The 16,739-nt window shown below is 44.3% G+C and overlaps 1 protein-coding gene across 3 annotated transcripts in view; it reads right to left on the bottom strand.

Annotated features, from left to right (window-relative positions):
• Positions 1-1,196, bottom strand: part of CHD7 (chromodomain helicase DNA binding protein 7) — a 192,213-nt gene extending 191,017 nt beyond the window's left edge. For 2 of the 3 annotated variants that reach the window (XM_055318221.1, XM_055318218.1), the window contains exon 1: positions 190-477. The gene's annotated coding sequence lies outside the window, so the exon portion shown is untranslated. Of the gene's footprint in view, positions 1-189; positions 478-1,174 lie in introns of those variants that run through there. The other variant, XM_055318220.1, reaches the window with a different exon arrangement.
• Positions 1,197-16,739: the final 15,543 nt, after the last annotated feature.

Below are 16,739 nucleotides of genomic sequence, written 5' to 3' on the forward strand. Positions count from 1 at the left end.
CCGGCCCCGGCCCCGGCCCCGGCCCCCGCCCGCCCGCGCCCCGCGCCCCGCACACGCCCAACTCCTCGCTCCCAACTCCTCGCGCGGCCCCGGCCCCGGCCCCGGCCCCGGCCCCGGCCCCGGCCCCGGCCCGCAGCGATTTCCTGCCGCCGCCCCTCCCGGAGGCGCCCGGCGAACTCTCGCGCTCACCGGGTCGGTCGGGAGGGCTCCTCCGCTGCCCCGCGCCGAGGGGAAAGCAAAACGCAGGACGGGCTCCGGAGTTGGCTCGGCGGCCGCGGCCGGGGGCTCATCCACGGCGCGGAGTTGGCCGGGCGGACGGGCTCTGGCGAGTTTCAGGGTCTCCGGGTCCCGGGCCGCCTCCTCAGCGGCGCTCCTTTGTGTAATTTCACTCGATTCAAGTTTAATCCGATAGTTCCCGAGCACGAGCGCGTCCGCACTACCACGGCTCAACCCCCGCGCCGCCGCCGCCGCCGCCGCCGCCGCCGCCGCCGCCGCCGCTGCCGCCGCCGCCGCCGCCGCCGCCGCCGCGGCCCCAGCACGCCAGCGCCTGCGCGCGCCCGGCACGCCGCGCGTGCCCGAGGCCGCGGGGCCGCGCGCGCCCGCCGCCGGCTCCCTCTGCGCCGCGCCCGCGCCCGCGCCCGCGCCCGCGCCCGCGCCCGCGCCCGCGCGCCGCCACCTGACGTCAGGCGCGCCTGGCATAATTTATGCAAGAATTCGGCCGGGGTGGCGGAGGCCGAGGGAGAGGCCGAGAGAAAAGGGGCGGCGCGGGGCTGCGGGGCCGCGGGGCCGCGGGCCGCGGAGGGCGGGCCGGGCGCCACTTCCCGTCCCCGGGCGGGCGCCGGCGCTGCGGGCGGTGCTCCCCGCGGGCCGGTGCGCGGCCGCCGCGCAGCCTCCCCGGCGGGGCCCCTCCGAGCGCCCGGCCGCCGCGCAGCAACCAGCGCCCGGCCGCCGCGCAGCAACCAGCGCCCGGGCGCGGGCCGCCGAGGTGCCACGTTTCCCCGCGCGGCACCTTCCCGGAGCCGGGGTGCGCCGCCCCGGGGCAGGAAGCGGCGCGGGGAGCCGGCAGCGGGTCTCCGGGACGGCGGCGGCCCGACGGCTGTGGGCGCCTCTTCCGCGACCGTGCTGCGACTTGGAATTATTTTCCCACATGAAATTATTTAGGATGGACACCTACCGTTTGGACTGGGTTCGTCCCGCCTCCCCAACATTGCTTTTCCTACCTCCTCGTTGACGGGACAGCCGGGTGCACTGCTAGATCAGAAAGTTTGACCTAGATGGCGTGGATTTTGCTGAACGTGCTGCCGTGCCAAAAAAAGGGGGGGGGGGGAGAGCGCAGTCGTTGTGAAACAAAGAAATAGGTTGTGTGCCCATTATTAAACGTGTCGGGACTAGAATGCTTTAATCATTCTTTGGCAAAAATGGCACTTTCAGATGATCTCCTGACCTTTCGTGTCCACACCTCCTCTTCTGGTTCTCCTCCCGGTGCAAAAGGAATAGGAAATCTGAAGAAATTTTTCCTTTTAGGAGAGAAACCTACAAACATTCACCAAGCACTTTCTGTGTGCAACTTACTGAGCAGTTATGGTTCTTTTAAACTGTCAACAACTGTGCGCTTTAAGATGATGTTATTAGGTTAAATATTGCATTTATTGTTAAGTCAAGGAAGGAACTTGTACCAACCCAAGATAGGCACGGAGTAAAGCGACTTGCTAGACTTCAAAATAAACTTGAGAAAATTGCAAAACTATGCAAAATATACTTTCTCCTCACCACCTGTAGTGCTAAGAGTAATCACAATATTCCTATTTGAACAAAAGATTCATCAGAACCATTTTGCCACATAACAACTAGAACTGTTCGATAATGTTGATTAGACTTAACCACTAAGTCTAACATTTATTTTTCTGATATTAGTAATACTTTTCTAAAGATTTGTGGCATTATACTGTCATTTATCAGAATGCATTGCTTTTGGCTTTCTTTTGTCATTTGAGTGGTGTATGAAAAGGGATAAATGTTTCACCCAAGGGACTTACAGATACACAGCATAAAGAAGATGCACCCCACAGAAAATTCTGACATTAAAAAATTGGCAAACACTAAAATCAACTTCTCCCTGTTTTATAGCCCCATGTCATAAACCAAGAATCAGAATTCTGAGGTTAGATTTACATTTCCATTAAGTTTATATCTCTTAACGAAAGCATGTGGGGGGTGCTTTAGTGTATGTGTGTGGGAGAGAGAGAGGTTAAAGACAGGATACAATGTCTACAAAGAAACCACTAGGACCTTGCTATATCAGAGGACATAAAAGTAACATAAAAGGAACTACTTCTTATCTTTTACAGTATACCCAGCTCTCTGTCAGATGTAAATATGTTTCAAAGCTAATTATAAGCCAAAAAGTAAAAAATAAAAAGACATCTGCATATAAGGAAAGTATATTAGGTAACCTTTAAGGAACAAATAGTATTAAGTGGCTATGAGGAGATCTCCCTGTGCCCTTGTCATTTAACTAGAAAGGTAGGACACTTCTTGAAATAGGAGAAATGGTGAAGTAGTGCAGCCAAAGCTCAAAGTGGAAACAAAACAGTTATACTGCCCCTCCCTGATTTATTCTCCCTCCTTATCCCAACCACTGTCCTGACAGTCGTGATGGAGAAGACTCTAAGCTTTTAGAAGTTGCACTAGTGCAAAGTTTGAGGAGGCTTGAAAAGCAGGGAGCCTCAGGGGGAAACTCTAGGCAGCTCTGGCCTACTAAAGTCTTTACTCCCACCCCCATCCCCACTACCTTTTACCTTCAACTGTTTTCTCTCCCTTTGCTGCACTATTGCACTTCTCCCAATGAGAAGTATTTGAATTCACAAGCTTTCCCTTTAAGTATGCAAATACCTTAAGGAGAGATAAGGGACTCCTGCTCATTCACAGATGATTGTAAATTAGGTCAATGGGTCATTTTCCTCCCAACACCTTGCTGAATCTAGCAAATTTAGAGATTTATTTATTCATTCAACAACAGAGTGCCTAAGAGTTTCCAGGCATTGTTCTAGGCACTGGAGATGAAGTCGTGAACAAAACAAACCAAAATCCCTGCCTTCTTGGGGTTTACAATCTAAAGGATTGGTAGTTTTGATTCAGTGGTTAGAGAAAACAGTAGTTTGGGAGCCTGAGCCCCTTGGGCAGGCCTGTGTTCCTTACAGCCAGAAGGCATTGGAAAGGTACTAAGGACCTGGAAGATGGGCATAAGAGTATGGAGTGGGTGCCAGCAGAGAGCAGTTGAGAAAAATACCAAAGACAACTTAACCTGCGGCCAAAAGGTTTTCTCAGCCCCCTGAAATGAATGAAAAGTCTTCCAAGAACTCAAACTATTACTAAGTGACCTATAATTCAGCTACATCAATGTTGAGGCAAATAGTTGTCTCTGGGAACACAGCTATAATGTATCAATGTATAGTACTGCATGAGGGCAGGGGGAGGAGGAAAGAGGAAGATAATTTGCCCATCCCAAGTAACTGAGAGGTACCTGGCTGGCTCAGTCCATAAAGCATACTACTCTTTTCTTTTTCTTTCTTTCTTTCTTTTTTTTTTTTTCTGAAAGAATTTTGTTTTTTTGTTTGTTTTGAAAGATTTTGCTTTTGTTTCTGTTTTTAAGTAATCTCTATACCCAGTGTGGGACTCCAACTCAAAATCCAGAGATCAAGAGTTGTATGCTCTACTGACTGAGCTAACCAGGCACCCTGAGCATACTTGCTATTGCTCTCTGGATCATGAGTTCAAGCCCCACGTTTGAATGGAGAGCCTACTTACAAACAAACAAAAAACTAAAAATTACCCAAACTTTAGGAACACCTCCTATTTAAAATGAGAGCCCTATCTGTTCTTCCAAATATTGTGAACTTTAAAAAATTACAGATATTACACTAATTCCTGTTGAAAGTACTTCTATGTGATTTTGGAACTCATCTTTTGTAAATGTGTTTGGAACCAATTTGCAAGTTATAGGGAACGACTCTCTTTAGAACCACATCTCTTTTTCTCCACTAAAACTGCATTATTCTACTTCATCATTTATCAAATTTGCATCCAAATGATTTTGGCAAGCTCCAACAATGTATTTTGGCTTTAGGGGCACTTGGGTGGCTCAGTGGTTGAAGGTCTGCTTTCAGCTCAGGTCGTGACCCCGGAGTCTTAGGATCAAGTCCAATATCAGGCTCCTTGGAAGGAGCCTGCTTCTCCCTCTGCCTATGTCTCTGCCTCTCTCATGTTCTCTCATGAATAAATAAAAAAAAATAATTTAAAAAAATATATATATATTGCCTTTAAATGATGAAGATTTACTACCACTGAAATTATAGAGGAAAAAATAAAGGTACAGATATCTAAAGGGTTACAAATGCTGAAGGAAACACCAAAAAGAAAAGTCTAAAAAGCATTTCTTTCATCACTGGAATAACAGTATTAATGCTCCTCTGTAATTTTTTTCATAAGGGAAAGAATCCAGTTGAGAATGTAACCTCACCCTCTATGCTCTGCTCATAATGGAACTACTTGCAACGAGCTTAACTAGGTACTGCCAAGATTGTTAAGGTCAAGATATGAGGTGAAAAGAAAGCCACTAGGGCTACAGTTAGACCACTGTTGGCTCCCAAAGACACCATGTTTAGCAAACATTGTATTGAATCCCTACTTTCTTTCAGGAAACATTTACTGAGTACCTAGCATATGCCAGACTATTAGCCGAGGAGGACGTGGCTAGCTCCCCGTCCTCAAGGAGTCCATGGTTTACAGCAACTTAAAGGAGTGACTTTTGCTACCTGAGACAGCAGAGCAGGTTTCCTAGATGATAGGAGGCTCAAGCTGGGGCTAGAGTAAGCACAGGTGTTTATCAGAACAAGGAGGGTGGGAGCCATTACTGACAGACAACAAAGTGGTCCAGTGGTTTTGAAGCCTTGTGAGCACTTGTCGCTGCCAGTAATTCCATACTGAGTGGAACATGGAGGGTGAGCCATTCTCCATCTTCAGTCTTCTCAGATACCCTTGGGATGGGTTGGCTGTCTTTTTGTTCTCCCAAAAGTGCCTGCCTGCATCAATACTGGTTTTCATTGGATTATAATTTATTGCTTTCCTACTTTGTCATTAGGTCATGGGCTGGTTGGGGACAAGAACCATGCTTTGTCTTTTAGCATCCCTAGTTGGCATAGAGCCCTCCATATAGAAGGTGCTCAGAAAATGCTGACATACTTATATAAATGGTGGGGGTAAGGAGGTAGCAGAGAAGTAGATAGGGCCAAGGAGAGGTCTAGGCATCACCCTCAAAGGTTTTGGCATCACTGATGAGTTCAGCAAGAGAGTAACAAGTCAGACCTGTACTTAGAAAGATCTCTGTGATAGGTGCTGAATGTAGGAAACTAGACCTGAAGCAGGAGAAAAGCGAGGTGGCCCCCATAAGACAAGAACAGGGAAGATCTAGAAACAATTACCAACTTCTTTGTACCCTTCAGATTCAGAGAAGTTACTAAATGCTTGTCACATGGGCTGTCATCCCATAGGAAAGACATAGCAGAACTGAAGAACCACTCCTCCCTGTGGTGGAGGAAGGCAGTGCTCTTTCTGGAAGGAGCACTAGATGGAGAGTGTGAAGGCAGTGGCCCTGCGGCCAATCTGGAAAGAGTCACTTCTCCTCCTTACCTCTCAGTTACCGGCTCCAGTCAGTATTGGGTGACTTGTTGCCACTGAACTTACCCTAAGTAATACAGGGCCATACCTAGGTTGTTCATTGTCTCCATTTCTAGACTACCAAATGGAAATCCATATTGCCTAACTTAGCCAATTATAATTAGATTCTTTTGCTTTACATTTAAAGTGGGAAAATATAAATATAGTGTTTTATTCAAAAGTGATTAAGCACTTGCCATGCAAGTGTTTTCTGCAAAAACAGAAAAAAAAAAAAAAAGTAAACCCCTGCCCTAGAGGAGTTAGTTCTCTGAATCTATCAGGCATGACACACATTTAAGCATGTCATTACAATTCGAATGCATCCAATAGTGGTATTACTGAGTATAGTGGTAGCCCAGAAGAAAAGACGACTAATTTCGCTTCTGTGCAGATAGGCAGGGAAAGCTTTACAGAGGATGTGACATTTAAACTGAGTCTTCAAGGACTCTGCAGATGGCAGGGCTTGGTAGGTACACCAGGCAGGAAAACTGTCCGGGGCATCTACTGGGCAGATGGCTAGTGTCAGCACTGCAAGTAATTTGGCTCAAGCACAGCATAAACAGGGAGAGGACAGGAAATGAGGTTGGAAATATAGGTAGAGCCAGGTTGGGAGGGTTTTTGTAGCCTATTCAGAAATCTTTATTCCAAAAGTGGTGAGGAGCCACTAAAGGATTGTGAGTAGGAAAATGATCAGGACAAACATGGATGTGTTGGCTGGGTGAGCCACTCCTCAGAGCAAGGAGACAATGAAGAGACATCATTGATGGTCAAAGTACAATATGACAAAGCCCTTGACCAAGGCAGCATGCAAGGTGATGGAGATAAAGGAATAAATGTAAGAGCTACTTAGGCGACATCTTTTTTTTTTAAGATTTATTTATTTATTTATGATAGACAGAGAGAGAGAGAGAGAGAGAGAGAGAGAGAGAGAGGCAGAGACACAGGAGGAGGGAGAACCAGGCTCCATGCCGAGCCCGACGCGGGACTCGATCCTGGTTCCAGGATCATGCCTTGGGCCAAAGGCAGGCACTAAACCGCTGAGCCACCCAGGGATCCCCTTAGGTGACATCTTTGATAAGATTTGGTGAGCGCCTGATTATTGATAAGTTCATGAAAAGTAAGGGTGAAGATCCACTTCATTCTAAGTTTCCTCCTTGAGTGACTGGTAACGAGTTGCATCATTAACTAAGATAAAGAATAATGAGCAGGAGCAGTTTGTAGAACATAGTGCTCCGGTGTGGGGATTCAAGGTAATCTGTAGACTATTCAAGGGGAGATGCCTGCTAAGTAAGAGATGAGAACATGGAAGAATGATCTGGTCTGGAAATGCAGGCGTAAGAATCATGAGGTATGAACCATAATTAAATCCACTAGCATGGATAGCATTGTTTGGGAAGACCTGCAACATGAGACAAAAGCAGGCTAACAGGAATCTTTAAAACACCATGTTTTCTCCGTTATTTATTACTGTGTATCAAACCACCCCAAAAAGTAGTGGCTTAAAACAAAAATTTATTATTCATCTGGTGAATTGACTGGAAGTTGGGCTCAGTTGGAAAACCTGAAGTAGATTGTTCTGTCTCTCTCTCCCCCTCTCTCTCCACTTGGTCTTTATCTTAGTCATCCAGATGACATGGCAGTCTCTGAGGAGTGTTCTAAGAAGGCAAGCCCCCAAATACAAGCACCTATAGAGACTTTGCTGGCTTCATGTTTCCTGATGTTCACTGGCCAAAGCTAGTCACATGCACATGGTCAAGCCCAGAATCAATGTGGCAGAAGTAGGAAAGTGGGAAATTGCATGACCGCACGAGGAATAATTCACTGGGGAATGTTACTTATCCATGTAAAGCACATGTTAGGAGACACATAGAAAAAAATAATAAAGGGAGACATCAAAAAAGAAGCCACTGAAGAAAAATCATGAAGATCAATCTGAGAGGAAAAATAAGACCTCAAGAGAGGAGAGTTTCTAGAAGGAAAGGAGCAGTAAGTCATATGTCACAGAGAGAGCACGTAGGAAAGGAATGAAAAGCGTCCATTGGATTTGGTCTTTGTTAACCTTTTCAGCTTCAAGTGTTGAGGGCAAAAGCTAGATTGCAGAGGGGTGAGAAAGTTAATGGGAGCTGAGAAATTGTAGGCAGTTGGTATAGACTTCAGACTGTTAGTAGTGGTGTGGTCACAAAGTGAAGTGAGATGGGATAGTAGCTAGAGGAGACCTCACGTTAAAGAGAGGGTAGTAGGTTTTTGAAGAAACAAACAAGTGAACAAAACAAAACAATACCAACCATGGGGGTGATAAGCATTCCTACGGAGTAGGAGGCAGGAGCAGGAGGGGAAATGGGCAACCACGTCAGGGAGTGAGGCTCGTGAGAAAGAGGATGCCATCAAGCCCCAGGTGGATGACAGGAAAGACGCCTATCTTTCTGGAACCCAAGAAAGGTGGGTAAAAACGGCAATAAAGTTATAGGTTGGGGTAGGGAGAGATGACAGAAAATTAAGCAAATTCATTTATGGTAACTTCTTTCTTATTAATTCAGTTGCTAATCATTTACTGAGATTGAATTGTTCATGGATGGTCAAGAGATATGAGGAGAGAGTTCAAGCTTTGGAATAGTACCTACAGGGAAGAAAGAAGCTGCAAAAAGAAAGTAAAGGGACTTTTCATTGAGTCCTGAACTGAGATATTAGCAGTGCTAAGTTGTTATGCAACTTTCTTAAGTGATGTTCACCTCTAGAGATAAGGAGTACAAATGGTGAATTGCCAGGTTCGCCCTGGGGAGTCGTTGTCTTCTATAGAGACCCCAAGGGCCACTGGCCGCATAGCCAAAGTAGGGCCCCTGGGGCCATACCACATCAGCTTGCATTGTTACCTGGAGTAATGAAGTAGCCACATTAAAGGCCCTTTGTTTAAATGTAGGGCAGGAGTTTGTTTGTTTTTTTTTTTTTAAGATTTTATTTATTCATGAGAGACACAGAGAGAGACAGAGAAAGGTACAGACATAGGCAGAGGGAGAAGCAGGCTCCACGCAGGGAGCCCAACATGGGACTCGATCCCTCTCAGGCAGTCTCCAGGATCACACCCTGGGCCAAAGGCGGCACTAAACCGCGTAGGGCATGAGTTGTACATGAAATAATAAAATAGATAGAGATTTCTGGCTATCTCAAATCCTTTTTTTTTTGGGAAATAGATATATTCTCAACAACAACAAAAATAACTAAGTGTGTCTCTTCCTCCTTCTGTTTCATTAAGACCCTGGGTGGCTCTTTGGCCCATTTGGTTGGATTCCCATGTTAACCAGGCCAAATTCTTGGGTGTTGTTTTTGTTCTGGTGATCTCAGTAGTGTCAATGTCAGACAGTGGAACATAACATCGCCGCAAGTTCTTAGACAGTTCTAGGCTAGACTATGTCAAATTCAAAGATGTACTTTGATATGTATAATGAGAAAAGGTCATAATTTAAGGTCACCTAATTCCATATCTCATGTGTCATATCTCATGATACTCCTACGTTCAACTCTGGTTTAGGTATTTGCCAATAACTATTGCTAGCACACGATGCTCCAGGCCCCTTCCTCCTCGGTCAAAATATTCACAGTAGGAAGAATATAAGATTTGGGTTTTGTGGATCAAGTACCCTCAACCTTCTTTTACAGATGAAGAATCTGAGGCTTGAGAGATTGCCCTGCTGTGAAAGATAAAGGTGGGATCCAAACCCAGGTGTCCTAAACCCCTGCTCAGTGTTTTTTCCCAAACAAATCTAAGAACCGTCAAAAGGCTACTTGCCTTTCCCATGATCCACTGGGAGCTAAACTCCCTTACATCCAACTATTTTCACTTTCCTCTTTTTTAAAGAAAGGAAAGTCACATTTGACAGACAAGTCTGTGCCCTGTCACAACATCTTGCCTTACACTACAGCTCTGGGTTAGACTGACTTGATAATTGAAACCAATGATGGCTAATCCCTTCTGCTGGGTGGAAGCACTAACTACTCTCTGCCTAGATGCTCCACTTTGAAATGTGGTGGTCACAGGGATGCACATATCTAGTTCAGCACTTGGAGCAGTTGGCTTGGTACCAGCACCTAGGACAGTGTCTGGCACATAGAGGCTAGTGACTAATGCCCATGGAATGTGTTGTATTTAAGGTGCTGGGATAACTGGATACAGAAAGGCAAAACTAATTTTTAAAAGAGATTCAGTGTACTTAAATCTGAGAGGAGAAATACTCCTAATTTTATCTTAATTTGTATTTTAACATAGTTAACTTCCTCCAAGGTAATTACTTTTTAATATGTTCCTAATGTGTTTATAATATGATTGAGCTGCCATACTGGGGCTTTTCATTTAGGTAGCTAGCAAGAATTTGCATTAACCCATCTCCTAAGCTCCTCTCAGGAGTTTCTCTGTGGTGTACGCTGCCATAACTCCAGTTCAGGGATAGAGCTTCTTGGACACCACAAGACAGAAGTCAACTAGGCACAGTGGTGTGCACCATCCCATTCCTCTTCCCGTCCTCACGGTTCTGTTGAGGGGCCCTCACGAGCCATGGCCCTTGGGTCACTCCTAAGTCACCTGGGTCTAAAGTCGATTAAGTACAATTTCACAGGTTTCACCAAGAGCCTGTTCATTTATTACCTCTCTCAGGGCGGGGAGGGGAAATATATATATATATAATTATATATAATTACCAGACTTGACTCATGAAGATTCAGATACTCCATGAGGACTCAGAGATGGCATGGATTGAGGCAGTGGCACAAGAATGACTGCATTTGGGGAAACAAGACTACGTTCCACATTGCATGTTTCCCTTGCTTCATGGGGTTTTTAAAATTGTGAGTAAACATATCCTATATAAAAATGCTTTTTATTTTTTTAAAGATCTATTTATTTTCTAAAGAAAGTGTGCATACAAGCAGAGGGGAGGACAGAAGGAGAGGAAGAAAAATAGACACCCCACTGAACTCGGAGCCCCACGCTGGGCTGGATCTCACAACCATGAGATCATGACCTGCGCTGAAACCAAGAGTCAGATGCTTAACCAACTGAGCCACCGAGGCGCCCCGAGACTGGTTTAAAAAGTATTTCTATAGGCGCTTTCTCCACATGCAGTGTGCAGCCTGCTGAAGATTCTCTCCCCCCCCGCCCTCCCCCTTCTTCTCATAAATGAATAAATAAATAAATAACCAAGTTTTTTTTAAAGATTTTATTTTTGTATTCATGAGAGACACACAGAGAGACAGAGACACAGGCAGAAGGAGAAGCAGGCTCCACACAGGGAGCCCGATGTGGGACTCGATCCCAGGACTCTAGGATCATGCCCTGAGCCGAAGGCAGACACTTAACCGCTAAGCCACCCAATTTTGAGTCTCCAAGTCAGTGGCATTAAGTTCATTCACGATGTTGTGCAACTATTACTACTATCCATCTCTAGGATTTTTGTCATCTCAAGTGGAAACTCTGTACCCAGTAAACATTAACTCTCTCCTTCTGCCCATCCTCCAGACCTTGGCACTCTCTACTCTACTTTCTGTCAATTTACCAAATCTAGGTACCCCACATAATGGAATCATATAATATTTGTTCTTTTGTATTTGGCTTATTTTACTTAGCACGATGTTTTCAAAGTTTACCCATGTTGTAGCCTGTGGCCTAATTTCCTTACTTTTTAAGACTGAATTATATTCCATTGTAGTATTGCCACATTTTCTTTATCCATTCATCTGTTAATAGAAATGGGAACTGTTTCCACCTTGTAGCTATTGTGAATAACACTACTAAACACTACTATCAACATGGGTGCACCTTCGTCTTCTATAAGACCAGGACCCATTCAACCTAAGTCCTGGCATCTTGTAACTCCTCCTTCCCTGAAATTGGTTCATGCCAACACTCTTGTCCCTTTGCCTACTCCACAGTGAAGGCGTCACCTCCTGAGCAGAACTGAGACTGGCTTCCTCATGTGCTGCTGTGCTCTCTCCTTGGAGTGATTATCTTGGTCCTATAGATTCCTTGCTCCTGTCTCCAGATGCAGGAACTTGGCTGAACCCACTGTCTTCCCTGGAAGCCACGCCACAGGACCAGGCACACACAGCCCTTCTCTTCATGAGCTAAAATTTACTATGCCTCAAGGTCAGACCTTTCCAAAACATGCTGTAAATAATAGCAAAAGCATACCGCAGCACAGAAAATCTCACTGAAAGACAGATGTGGTTGATTGGATAATGCTATAAGACTTTTTAAAAAGTTAAATATTTTTATAAAATAGAATTGCTTGCTTTGTGAATATTTACTGATAAAAATTGATAATCAGTTATTTGTTAAGGTTTTTTTTATAGGATTTGTGAAAGAATATATTAAATGTAGACATATCCCCTCCTTTGCCTTCAGAAAGAGCATATGTAATCAGAGATATGGGCCATGATGGTATAACTAATCAAACAAATTATGGTTTATCTTTTTTTATGGTTTATCTTTCCAATAAAACCTACATAGGTATTAGAATAGGTATATAGGGGATCCCTGGGTGGCTCAGCGATTTAGCGCCTGCCTTTGGCCCAGGGCGCGATCCTGGAGACCCGGGATCGGGTCCCACGTCGGGCTCCCGGTGCATGGAGCCTGCTTCTCCCTCTGCCTGTGTCTCTGCCTCTCTCTCTCTGTGTCTCTATGAATAAATAAATTAAATATTAAAAAAAAAGAATAGGTATATATTTTTATGCTGACATGCTGTCATCTCTGAGCCATGGTATTATATGGAGGGAAAAGTCTAGACACAGAAGAATATATGCTATGTTCATAGTTGGGGGAAAGGATCAAAGAATTTGTAAGTGCACACACACACATATACATGTATGTATGTTTATGTATATGTAAATATATATGTATTTGTGTGTGTTTCAAAGATTTTCTCTTTCTTTCTTTCTTTCTTTCTTTCTTTCTTTGAGAAAGAGATAGCAAGCAAGAGCACATGGGGCTCAATCCCAGGACCCCGAGATCCTGACCTGAGCTGAAGGCAGCTGCTTAACCGACAGAGCCATCCAGGTGCCCCCTCATATGTGTGTTTGTAAATGCATAGATGTGTCTGTAATGATAACACAAAGAACAAACAGTCGTGGTTGCCTCTCAGGCAGTCGTGGATGACAGAGTACCTTTTTCCTGCATGGCCTGCCTGGTACAGTTTAAATTTTTGACTGTGTGCACATATTACTTTAAACTTAGAAAAATGTTTATAAGATTAAAAGACAGAGTAAAGGAAGCAGTAAATGAATAGTGTATAAACAACAGAAAGTCTCTCAGAGGAAAGTAGGTTGGCTCTAGGCTGTGGCAGTCAGTTCGGGTCATGGAAGAGGAGTGGGCCTTCCAACGAGATGTGTAGGATGGGCAGTTTGGGGCAGAAGGAGGGGTAGTGGGAGAGTAGGTTGGGACAGCATTCCAGAGAGAAGGCACACAATAAGCAAACTTAGAGTCTATGGGGTAAATCAATTGATCTTTGCTTAGGTGGAGGAATGTAGCAATAATTTATTTACTTAATGTATACACCGGCTTTTTCCAAAATGCATTTGAAGACATTTATAAGATGAAAAACAACACAAAATTGTTTGAGTATAAGTAGAAACTGAGATCAGGATGCAGGGGGAAAATATAAAATTTTTTATGAAAAGAAGTAACCAGTTATTAAGCTTTGCAATTGTATCTGAGCCTCCTGATGGCCAGAGTAAAAAAGGAAAACCATAAATACATGGTTTTTGCTACGTAAAGAAAGATGGCATAACAGCTTTCTGAGTACCAGTACTCTCTGTCAAATTTTGTAAGAAAGTGAGGTGCCTGGGTGGCTTAGTCTATTAAGCATCTGACTTAGGCTCAAGTCATGATCTCAGGGTCCTGGGATCGAGCCCCATGTTGGGCTCTGTGCTCAGCGGGGAGTCTACTTCTCCCTCTGCCCTCCCTCTACTCACGTAAGCTCTCTCTTTCTCTTACATAAATAAATAAAATATTTTTTAAAAATTGTAAGAGGGACGTCTGGGTGGCTCAGCGGTTGAGTGTGTCTTTGGCTCACTTCGTGACCCCAGGGTTTTGGGATCGAGTCCCACATCAGGCTCCCAGTGGGGAGCCTGCTTCTCTCTCTGCCTATGTCTCTGCCTCTCTCTCTTTCTTTCATGAATAAATAAAATAAAGTATTGCATGAGAATTCATCTAGGAGACAGTGAGTCATGGCCCTGAGCAGATCAGTGTAAGGCAGGGTAATGATTAGGAGCACTTTGGTTGAAGGTCATCCAGGATGCAGATGTTCAGTGGTCTACCTTAAAACACTCCTTAGAATACTGGATGAATATCATGTCTCCTAGAAAATTTTGCCTGGCTGGCATTCTGCATTACTGGTCTATGGCCAGTCACATGTTTTAAGATCAGACAACAGGTAGAAGTGTGAACATCTTATTAGGAAAGCTGAGAAAGCTAGCAAGCAGTGTTTTGCCAGAGTGACAGGCAATTTCCTCGTCCCCTAGCATGGGGCCACAGGGTATCCCTTGAGACACATCCAGAATTATCCTCAGAGAGAAGATTTGCCTGATTACAGTGCTTGGATAATTGTTCATTTGACTCTCTGATATTCAGCAATGAAAAAGGATGTCAGATATGACAGTGGTCTACATGTTTTCAAGTCACTTGGTTTTCATGGCTATCGAAAAACATTGAATGCTAAGCAAGATGAACTGTGAGGGGACGCTGGGAATATAGGTTGAGATCAGACTGTGCTGGAATACTCTCAGTAGCGTAGACTTTATTCCAAAAGTTATGGGTAACCATTGAAGGTTTGTATCTGGGAAGTACTTGGTAAGGAGTACATGATGTGTAGGTGGTTAATCCAGTGGCAGTTTAGAGTGGGACTGAGGAAAAAGAGACCAGAAGGGGAAAGGTATTGTAATATTTTTGAAGCCTGTAGGAGGGCAATAGGTGTGAGAATCAAAAGGAAAAACTGTTCACATTCTATTGAGAGAGAACTGACAGGTCTTCATAACTGAATATGGGAGCTGATGAAAAGTGGAGGATGGCTCTAAGACCTGGAGCCTGAGTGATGTAAAAGGACCATAGAAACTGCAGAAACAGACATGGTGTTAAGAGAGATCATTTGTGTGGGGGAAGATCCATTTGTTTTTAGACATGCTGATTTTTGAGATGATGGCAGATTATTCCAGTGAAATGATCCACAGCTAGCTGACAATAAAGGAATGAAGCAATGTAAATGAATGAGATTCCTGATGGAAGAGCATCATTTTACCTATGAAATATTCTTGCCAAAAAAATCAACTTGAATTGGATCACACATCTACAGTTTACTGGAAACTTGGGTGGGTGGAGGGCTGAATGTGTTGAACAACATCCTGGAGATGTGATCAGCAAACTCCAGAATGTGGGACATGGCACAGGACAAATGAGCGGACATTCTCTACAAATGTATTGAAAGAAAAGAAAAGAAAAAAGAAAAAGAAGGACGAGAATCTAAAGATTGAAAGAGATTTAAAAAAGCCACATCAACCAAGTGCAAATGTGGACTTTATTTGCATCCTGATCTGAACAAACTGACTCTTCAAAAAATTTATGAGACAACTGAGGAAATTTGATCTGATTAAATATTTGGATATTTTTAGACATATTAATATTTTTGTGGTTAAACCTTTTTTAAAAAAAAGAGTCCTTAAAATTTAAAAATACATGCTGGAATATTTACAAGTGATCTAATACAGTTTCTGAGTCTTGCTTCCAAAGAATCCAGTGGGAATAGGACATAGGGAATGGTGGGGTACAGACGAAATGAGAGTAGCCATAAATGGATGATTGATGGGCATGGTTGGTAATTCCTGGGGGCAGGGGAAGCATCATCACACAATTCTCTCTACCTTTGCATACTTTTAAAATGTTCCATAATAGGGGTGCCTTGGTGGCTCAGTTGGTTAAGCATCTAACTCTTGATTGGGCTCAGGTTGTGATCTCAGGGTCATGAGATTGAGCCCCTCATCAGGCTCTGCACTGAGTGTGGAACCTGTTTAAGATTCTCTCTCTCTCTCTCTCTCTCTCTCTCTCTCTCTCTCTCTCTCTCGGATCCCTGGGTGGCTCAGCGGTTTAGCGCCTGCCTTCAGCTCAGGGCGTGATCCTGGAGTCCTGGGATGGAGTCACACATTGGGCTCCCTGCATGGAGCCTGCTTCTCCCTCTGCCTGTGTCTCTCATGAATAAATAAATAAAATCTTAAAAAAAAATTCTCTCTCTCCCTCTCCCTCCGGCCCTCCTCCCTCAAGCATGTGTCTCTCTCTTTCTCAAATAAACCATCTTTAAAAAATGTTTAAATAAAGTGTTCTATAATAAGTAGGTAAAAATGAATGAACAAATGAATGAATGAATGAAACAGTTCACCCTTGTGAAAATCAAACATATCCTTGTGAAAGTAAACATCTAAAGACAGGTGAGCAGCTAGTCCAAAGCAGAACCCTGGGGAAGTCTCATATTTAGGGTGGAATCAGGAAAAGAAGAACAACAGATAGATTAGAAGCAATGTGCTCTACTGGCAGAAAGCATGGCTTTGGAAGTCCACAAATCTGGGTTTGTTCCAGTTCTCTTACTAGCTTTGTCATCCTGAGCACATCATTTTCCTCTGTCAGCTTACAAGCCTGGTTCGTTGTCCATAAAGTGGGAATAATAACTGCATCTGCCTCATGGAGATAATACAGAGGTGGAATGAATCAGTGTGTGTACAGCATCTTATAGTCTGTCTGAAACAAAATAAACACTCATGGAGCATTCGCTGTTACCTTGTGGTTTTGTTGCTGATCAGAGTGGTGGGAAGAGGTAAGGAAAAGAACCAGAGTGTAATGTATCAGAAGGCACGAGGAAACTTTGATGACAAGGCAATGACATTGGTGCCAGGTTACAATCAAGGAATCTGGTGCGTTCATCTGATTAGGTGGTTTGGAGGTCACTGATGATGTCAACACCTTGGCTTCATCCAGACGTGGCCAGTACAACCTGATG

This window comes from Nyctereutes procyonoides, unplaced genomic scaffold (genome assembly GCF_905146905.1).
Source record: "Nyctereutes procyonoides isolate TBG_1078 unplaced genomic scaffold, NYPRO_anot_genome, whole genome shotgun sequence".
NCBI lineage: Eukaryota > Metazoa > Chordata > Mammalia > Carnivora > Canidae > Nyctereutes > Nyctereutes procyonoides.